The following is a 7,353-nucleotide window of genomic DNA, read 5'->3' as shown; positions in this document are numbered from 1 at the left end:
GATCCCGCCGGCGATTGGCTGCGGGGCGCGGCGCGGGGCGTGGGGACCCCCTCCCGGCCGCTGTGTCCCCGCCCGCCGGCTGCGCGCCCCTCCTCCGGTCGCCTCCCGCGGTGCCGGGCTGCAGGGCCCGGGCGTCTCCGGGCGCGCGTGAGTGTGAGTGAGTGTGAGTGAGTGCGCGCGCGTCGTGTGTAAATAAACTTGTCTGGGATTGCTGGCTGGGCTGGGAAGAGCCTGCCAGAAGCAGGGAAAAGGTCGCGTTTGTTTGAAGAAGGCGCCCGATCGCGCCCCACCACATGCTTTTAGATAATGCTTCTGCCTTCCAGGGGAGACGCAAAAAAAAAGAAAAGAAAAGAAAAATCGTTACCATTTGGATTTTAAAGTAAGGGACAAGGAATCGGAGCTCTGGATGTTCAGACCCTGGAAATAGCAGTACTGTGTGCCAGAAGGTGAAAATGTGAAAACAAAACAAAATTTAAAAAATGATGCTGTGAGGCTTGACCTACCTCAAAATCAGAATCCCCCTGCCCCTCCCTCCCTCTATCCCTTCCCTCCCGTCTCTTCCTCCTCTCCTGTCTCCCTGCTTTTACTTTTCCATCTGGTAGTTCCAAAGATTAAATCGGATTTTTTATTCACTGCCCTATTTTAAATCCCAAACTTTACTTTAAAAGCTACTTTTAAAAACTAAGTCTTTTATACCAGTATGTGATTCACAATTCACTTCTTGTCATTTGGGGAAAATAGCTTAATAATGGATAAATAAATCTTTTTACCATAGGTGCAGTGTAACTGAGCCCAGCTCCTGACTGCACTTGTCAGCGTGCCACCAAGGCCTCAGGGAAGTGAGGCCTCCCTGGGTCCAGCCTGTCCCAGGGAATCTACCCTCGCAGAAACGGCATGGAATACGGTAGAAAATCACGAATCCATCGAAATAATTTTCATATGAAAACCTCCGTAGTGGCTAATGTGAAAGCCTGAAAAAGAAAAAAAAATCAGATGAAGTTAGTTATAAATTAGAATGAGGTTTTAAATTTAAATTAACGAATCCTAGAGTGATGCAGTAGCATCTTTTCAGAGAAGGAAGTGAAATATGATACCATTTCCTTGTAAGAATGAAATACTGAAAGAGATTTTAAACCATTTTATATTTGAATTTTCAGAAGGACCATGTGAAACTCTCCCGCGGACCTGGGCGGGCGTGGGTGTGGGAAAAACGCCAGAACGGGGCGCACAGAACCGGGGCGCGGGGTCCAGAGGGCCAGACCACCACAGTCGGACACGGATGGACGCTGGAGCTCCTTGGTTCGCAGGCTTATTTTGTCATTAAAAAAAAAAGTCAATTTGGTTTTAAGCAGCTGTCACTTACAGACAAAATAATGGAATAGTTAATAATAACTTAAGTTAATAACACATTTTTACGTTTGTGTGAATGCCTCATATAAGCAAGGGAGGAAATTTTCCATTTGATTTTTTTTTTTTTTTTTTGAGTTGAGCATCATAGGAAGTCTCTCAGCAAACTGCAGCCGCCTCTTAATGAGTGAATGTACCCGGATGATAGATACTTACACATCTTTTCAAATATTTTAAATGTCAGCTTCATGTTAGAAGTTTTGAAGTTTGTAAATAAAGGTTTTGGTTTTTTTTAAACCAAATAAAGCATCGTGCTCTTTCATGCTACATTTTTCCTTTTGGAAATTCCTTTTCTGCTTTCCTTTTTGGGGATCTTGAAGCTAGCTCACTTCAGAATGAAATCTCAAACAAATGAGAGCAAATCAGCTCTTGATGCCCAAGATTTTTAACTTCTAGCTCTTAGAAGAAGGCTCTGACAGTTTTAATAATCATGGCCACTATGAATGACCTGTGTGTGTCAGACAATGTATTAACTCGCAGATGTTTTATTTTGTTCTGATTAGAACCCTAAGGCATAGTTATCCCATCTCACATGTAAAGAATTTGAGGCCCAGAAAATCCAAGCAGCCCAAATTAGCTCCTAGAGTTAGCAACAAGCCTGAAATTTGTACCCAAGTCTGACTCTACAAAATCTTAGGACCTCTGCCCCAGTCCACAATCGATAATTAATCAAGACACCTCTCTAGCTACAACAACCTTAGGTTTAATTATGACTTGAGGCCCCTCACTAATGCAAGATTAATTGATCATATAGAAGAAATTATAAACAGCTTAGCTCGTGGCTCTGCTGTCGCATCTGACAGGGGCTTGATTGTAACCTCAGCCAAGTGAGAGGAAGAGGACCACCTCTTTTCTTCCTATTTCCCACCCTTAATCATTGTTTTGTACTAGTTCAGACACTTGCAGATCCGCCTCTGTTGCTATAGTCTGTCCTCTGTTGTTTCCTCCAAGACGCTCTGTCAAGGTGTTGGTAACAGCTGCTGAGAACACTTAATTCTCTGCTACTTCTCATGCAGTGTCCCAGGCCCAGAAAGCACTAGAGCCCAAGGTGTGTTCCCCTCAGCAGGAGGAGGGTGGGGGAGAGCTTCTAACCACCCAGAAGGGCTTTGTGTCTTTACTTGGCTTTTCACCTCTTGTGATCAGAAGCAACAATGCAAACCCTATATACATATTCTGATGAGAAAATGAAATTCCAACCTGAGAGTCACCTGACAGCTGTTCCGCTACACTGTGGGATATGTTCACAGTCCTGCTGATGTCCAGCGGGATCTCACTCAATATCATGGCCTGTGCCCCAGGGTCTCTGATAAGCTGGCTAACCCTGATGTGACAAAGCCACCCCCAGATGTCTGCTGTTAGCTCCTAGAACAGTCCAGGGTGAGGGGTTCCGGTCAGAGGCTGCTCCCCTTCACAAGTAGTTTAGAAATCCAGTTTTCTTTGGTCTTGGGGCTTTGCCACCAAGTCCAGGAAGCTGCCAGAGGGCAGGGAGGAGTCAGGGTTGATTGCTAAACTCTTAGCCACTCACTGCAAATATTGCTGGGCTGACACTTCCTAGATAAGAGTCTTTCACTGTTGAGAACAGCTGGCAGTCTCAAACCCAGAGCAGCACTAGAAAGAGAATAAATGAAGCAGACCACATAGCCCTGAATCTGACCTTGAGATTCCTTGGGTGAGTGGTGCTGATTGCAGCTTTAGAGAGCCCAGTAGTCGTGGGGCCTTAAGGACTTCAGGGAAAGTTTGGCAACTGTAAACTAACTTTGTCTTCTTACATACCTGTTTGACAGGTAGCCAAATTAGAATATTCAAATATATTTTATTAAAGAATAAGAAGGAAGGAGTAATGTATTCCAAGGGAATGAAGCACATCTAAAATAAAGTCCTTTAGAGATAAATCTTAGGCATTGTCAGTTGATTTCTTCCCCACTCCTCCAGGATTGAGGGGCTCCCTGTTAGTCACACAGACACACACACACACACACACACACACACACACACAGTCCAGGTCAGGAGGGTGAATGTGCAGTCCTGCCTGGCCTCCTACAACCTATGTGGTCTCTGAGGAAGAGCTCAGGGCCACAATCCACACCATAAATAACAATATCTTCCACCCTCATAGAAGAAATGTACCAATAAAACAAACAGGAAATAATGGAACTCTCCTTTGCAGTCACTACCTGGGATTTTTATTTAGTTTTTCTTTGCTTTGGTTTCTTTTTTATTTTATGAAAAAAAAAATTAGAAAATTTAAAACGAAACTGTAACAGAATAACAAGACAGTAATTAAAACACTGTGTGCCATTCTCTTCAAAGTAGCTACTCAGAGACAAAAAAGTTCTTCTCTTACAAAGAAGAAACAAAAAGATAATAGCACAAAGCTTCCTTTTCAATAAGCTAAGAGAAACTAGTCGAATAAATGAAATGATTTGGCATATATATTACAATATTTTTGATACAGCAGAATAATAATTTTCAGAATTATTTTAATGTCTCCCTACTCCCTATCTATCTCCTATTTTGTGGTCTCTTTTTCTCTCTATATCTATCTATCCATCTGCATATATATCCCTCATATTAGAGAAACCATGCAATATTTCAGCCCTTGTGTGTCTGATTTATTTCACTTAACATTATGGTCTCAAGTTGCATCCATTTGCCTACGAATGCCTCAAGTTAATCTTTCTTTGTGGCTGGGATTTTTATTTATTTGACTTCACTGGGATTCCTGGCTTCAGGGAATGTCTCTTACTCAGCTCTCAATCCCACCTTATCAATAACCCCTGCCACATGGAAAGTTCCTCACTTTCTCTGCCATGCACAGCGACATAAGGTGACGAGCATAAAGTGGGGAGGAGTGGGTGCTCCATTTTCATGGGATAAAAATCCAACATTCGCGGAATGATGTCCAAAGTCCTCTTCTGATGGGCTGCATCTTTTGAATCTTGTCTTCTATTTCCCCTCCATGAACTTGACTCCCAGAAAATATGATTTGCCGTTTGGTGACTGCATGGGAGGGCACTAATCAACAAAGAACTATAGTCTAAGGTTATATACATAAAAGAGACTTATGAATACAATGAATTATTATAAGGGAATATTTGAAATGTCTTCCTAGAACATCTTAAGGGCACTTTTTAAAGTTTTATTGGGGCTCAACAATTAAGATTTGATGAAACTTGGTCTTAAAATCAATATTCTGCACACTTGCTATTTTCTTTCACTTCTAATTAACTATTGACACGTCATTATCATAATGCTGACCTGCATGTTCCAGGCGGGTACTTTCGACCTCCCAGCAGACACAGTGGGTCACATGCTCTGAGCTGCTTTTCTAGGGCTCGCCACCCTCACCGTGTCTTTCTGATGACTCACAGGATGCACTTACAGAGCTCCAGCACTGAGGATAAAGACTCTGACAATGGAGGATAATGACAATATGGGTTCACAGGGTTACGCCCATTACCCCGGCCTCATTAGCACCACATTCAAATCGCCTCGGTTAATCAAGCACTGCACATTCACTTGTTCACATACAGTTTGGACACGAGGCACATGCATACCAAGTCTATCCTAGACATTCGTTTTTAGAATTATTCTTCATAAGTAAGTCCCAATTTGGTCTCGCTCCGTTCTTATTTGTCTGTGGTTTTTCTCCTTGCCATATAGAGTCTCATTTCTATAGAATCATAGCTCTGATACTCACAGCAGTAGACTAGGACTTGTCCCCAAACACACAAATGCTCCACAGTAGCCTGGAAGAGGACATGGCCAAAGGAGGCCCCTTCCACACTGTCCTGTGTGAGTGTGCTTGGGGTGAAAGATGCCTTTTTTACTTTACCATGAATGCCTGATATGCTTTGCTCACAGGACTGTGAGAAAATCCAGGTGAGAACATTTCATATGTTTTCAAAATATTTTTTCATCAAGGAAATCATGGTTTGATTTTGATACAAAACAGCAACTTCTAGGTACTAAGTGATCCAAACCCCAATGTGTAATCAGAGCTACAAGCTGTCTTCTCAGGTCCCACTTTTCCTCTGCCTAGCGCTGGGAAAGGACCCCAGACGGGGGTCCCAGGACTTGGGGCTGCCTGGTGCCCCCTGGGGGAGGGGGCAGCTTCCATCTTGTCAGAAAGGTAAGTAATGGCCAAGCAACACAAAGTGTGGAAACAGCGGTGCAATGTGCAGCTGTCAGCTGACCAGAACACACTTTTCACTACTCGGAGGGACAGTGGCCCACGTCCCTTGACAGCAGAGCAGAAGGTGGCCGCGGCAGCCCTGTGCTCAGCCACTGTTTGCTGCAGACAGGCTCATCTGACAGGATCCACGGGCCCCGGGGACCTGCACAGGCCCTCCCTGTCACACCCTAGACTCAGGTACCTGCTGTCTTCAGCTCCCTGGGAAGGGATAGACCTTGTTCCCCAAGGGCTTCTGAGGGACCCTGGAGTCATCAGACAAGACTGGTCCAGCTCTACAAACAGTTGAAGAAAAACAGCAAACTCTCCCAGAATTCTTAGTAATGGAATTCTAAAAATCACTTTTTAAAAACATAAAACTAGATTTATGAAAGTCATAATTTTAAGCTCTATAAAACTTTGAAATTAAATGTATTTAAAACCATTCTATTAAGTAACATGAATTCAAATCATTTTTAATTTGCCGTTTTAAAATTCAATAAAACATTGTTCATAAACATGTTTGTGAATGTAATTTTTTTTTTTTTACTTTTTTCTCCTGAACTTGAGATTTCAGACTTCCAATGTCACCTGGATATTTTCAGTAAAGGTGTTTGGATATTAGTCTCAATATTTTATTTCCAATCAAAACCATTCTTGATGCTTTTTTAAAAATGTGTTTCCAATGTTTAGTTTATGTTCAATTAACCCTTTACAATTTTTTTCTATTTTTCTTTGTGGAGAGGAAGAATTCAATAAAATATCCCGGAGTTGTTAAACATTCAATCCAAGGATGGTTCTCTCCCAGTGCTGACCTTTGTTATCCTGTAGTTATAGCAACAAGAAGAGTTCCTTCTGTCTGTCTGCCGCTTCTCTTTCCAAACTAATGACAGACTTTCCTATGCTGCTGTGGAGTATGGAGAGTGCTTTACGTGCCTTGATTTCTTGATGTACGGATAGGTTTAGCTAAACCAGTAATTTAAGTGGAAATTTTAAAAATAAATGCAATTAATTGAAATGGAGCTTGCATATTGTATATGTTATCAATGGAATGTGAGTTGTTCATTTAGCTGTTGTTCCGTATTGTCTTCAAGCTTCCCCAATCAACTTGCGGTTTAACTTCTCAGTGTTCAAGTTCACATATCCTATCATTATTTCTTCTAAATGTATACAGGTGTGGATAAGGTTAGAAGGCGAGAAGGAGATGGACAGACAGGCAGTGCTTCCAGCGGAGTAACCTGATATGAGAATCTGTAGTTTATTTGCCATTCTGGGTCATACAATTGTACTCTGACCTTGGGCATTTTAAGTCTCATTTTGCCAGCCTGGAATACCCGTTTAATTGTAGCAATTACTTCTCTCACAGGGTTGGTGAGGTTTAATTAATATTAGCAAAGTGTTGGAGTTATTTAGTAGAACAGTTGTGCAGAAACTACACGAAAATTGCAACTCTTTCCTCCCCACATAGCACCTCGTTTCCTGCCTTCCTTTTGGATTTTCTCAGAGCTGATGTCCTGTTTACCGCTTTTTGTCTCATCGCTGTATTCATACTTTCTTACTCGAGATTTGCTTTAGATGAAAAATACCGCTCTGCCCACTTCAATGGCGCCCTGTCTCCAGGAGCCTGGGGCAGAGAGGACTGGGATCAAGGGCAGTACCTGAGCTCGTGGGGACTGCAGTCTTCCTTTACCCGGTACTGGAAACTGCCAGTGCACACCTTGAATTTGCTTTCCGTACATCTTTTGTTTGGATTCATGGCACGAGAGAAACTAAAT

General features: G+C 42.5%; 1 long non-coding RNA gene across 3 annotated transcripts; it reads left to right on the top strand.

Annotated features, from left to right (window-relative positions):
• The first annotated feature begins 72 nt into the window (after nucleotides 1–72).
• Nucleotides 73–1,744, top strand: LOC106007852 (uncharacterized). 3 transcript variants are annotated; one of them, XR_002389728.2, is made up of 4 exons: nucleotides 73–147; nucleotides 324–446; nucleotides 776–904; nucleotides 1,158–1,744. It is a non-coding gene; the product is annotated as an uncharacterized LOC106007852 (long non-coding RNA). The 3 variants fall into 3 exon arrangements; XR_001182408.3 differs by having other exon boundaries at nucleotides 83–153; XR_015446433.1 differs by having other exon boundaries at nucleotides 85–446.
• The last annotated feature ends 5,609 nt before the right edge of the window (nucleotides 1,745–7,353 follow it).

Source organism: Heterocephalus glaber, unplaced genomic scaffold (genome assembly GCF_053883595.1).
Source record: "Heterocephalus glaber isolate CG9 unplaced genomic scaffold, H.glaber_assembly_v1.0 deba00001688, whole genome shotgun sequence".
NCBI classification, from domain to species: Eukaryota; Metazoa; Chordata; class Mammalia; order Rodentia; family Bathyergidae; genus Heterocephalus; species Heterocephalus glaber.
Note: the sequence above shows the minus strand (reverse complement) of the source record. Positions and strands in the feature narration are given on the sequence as shown.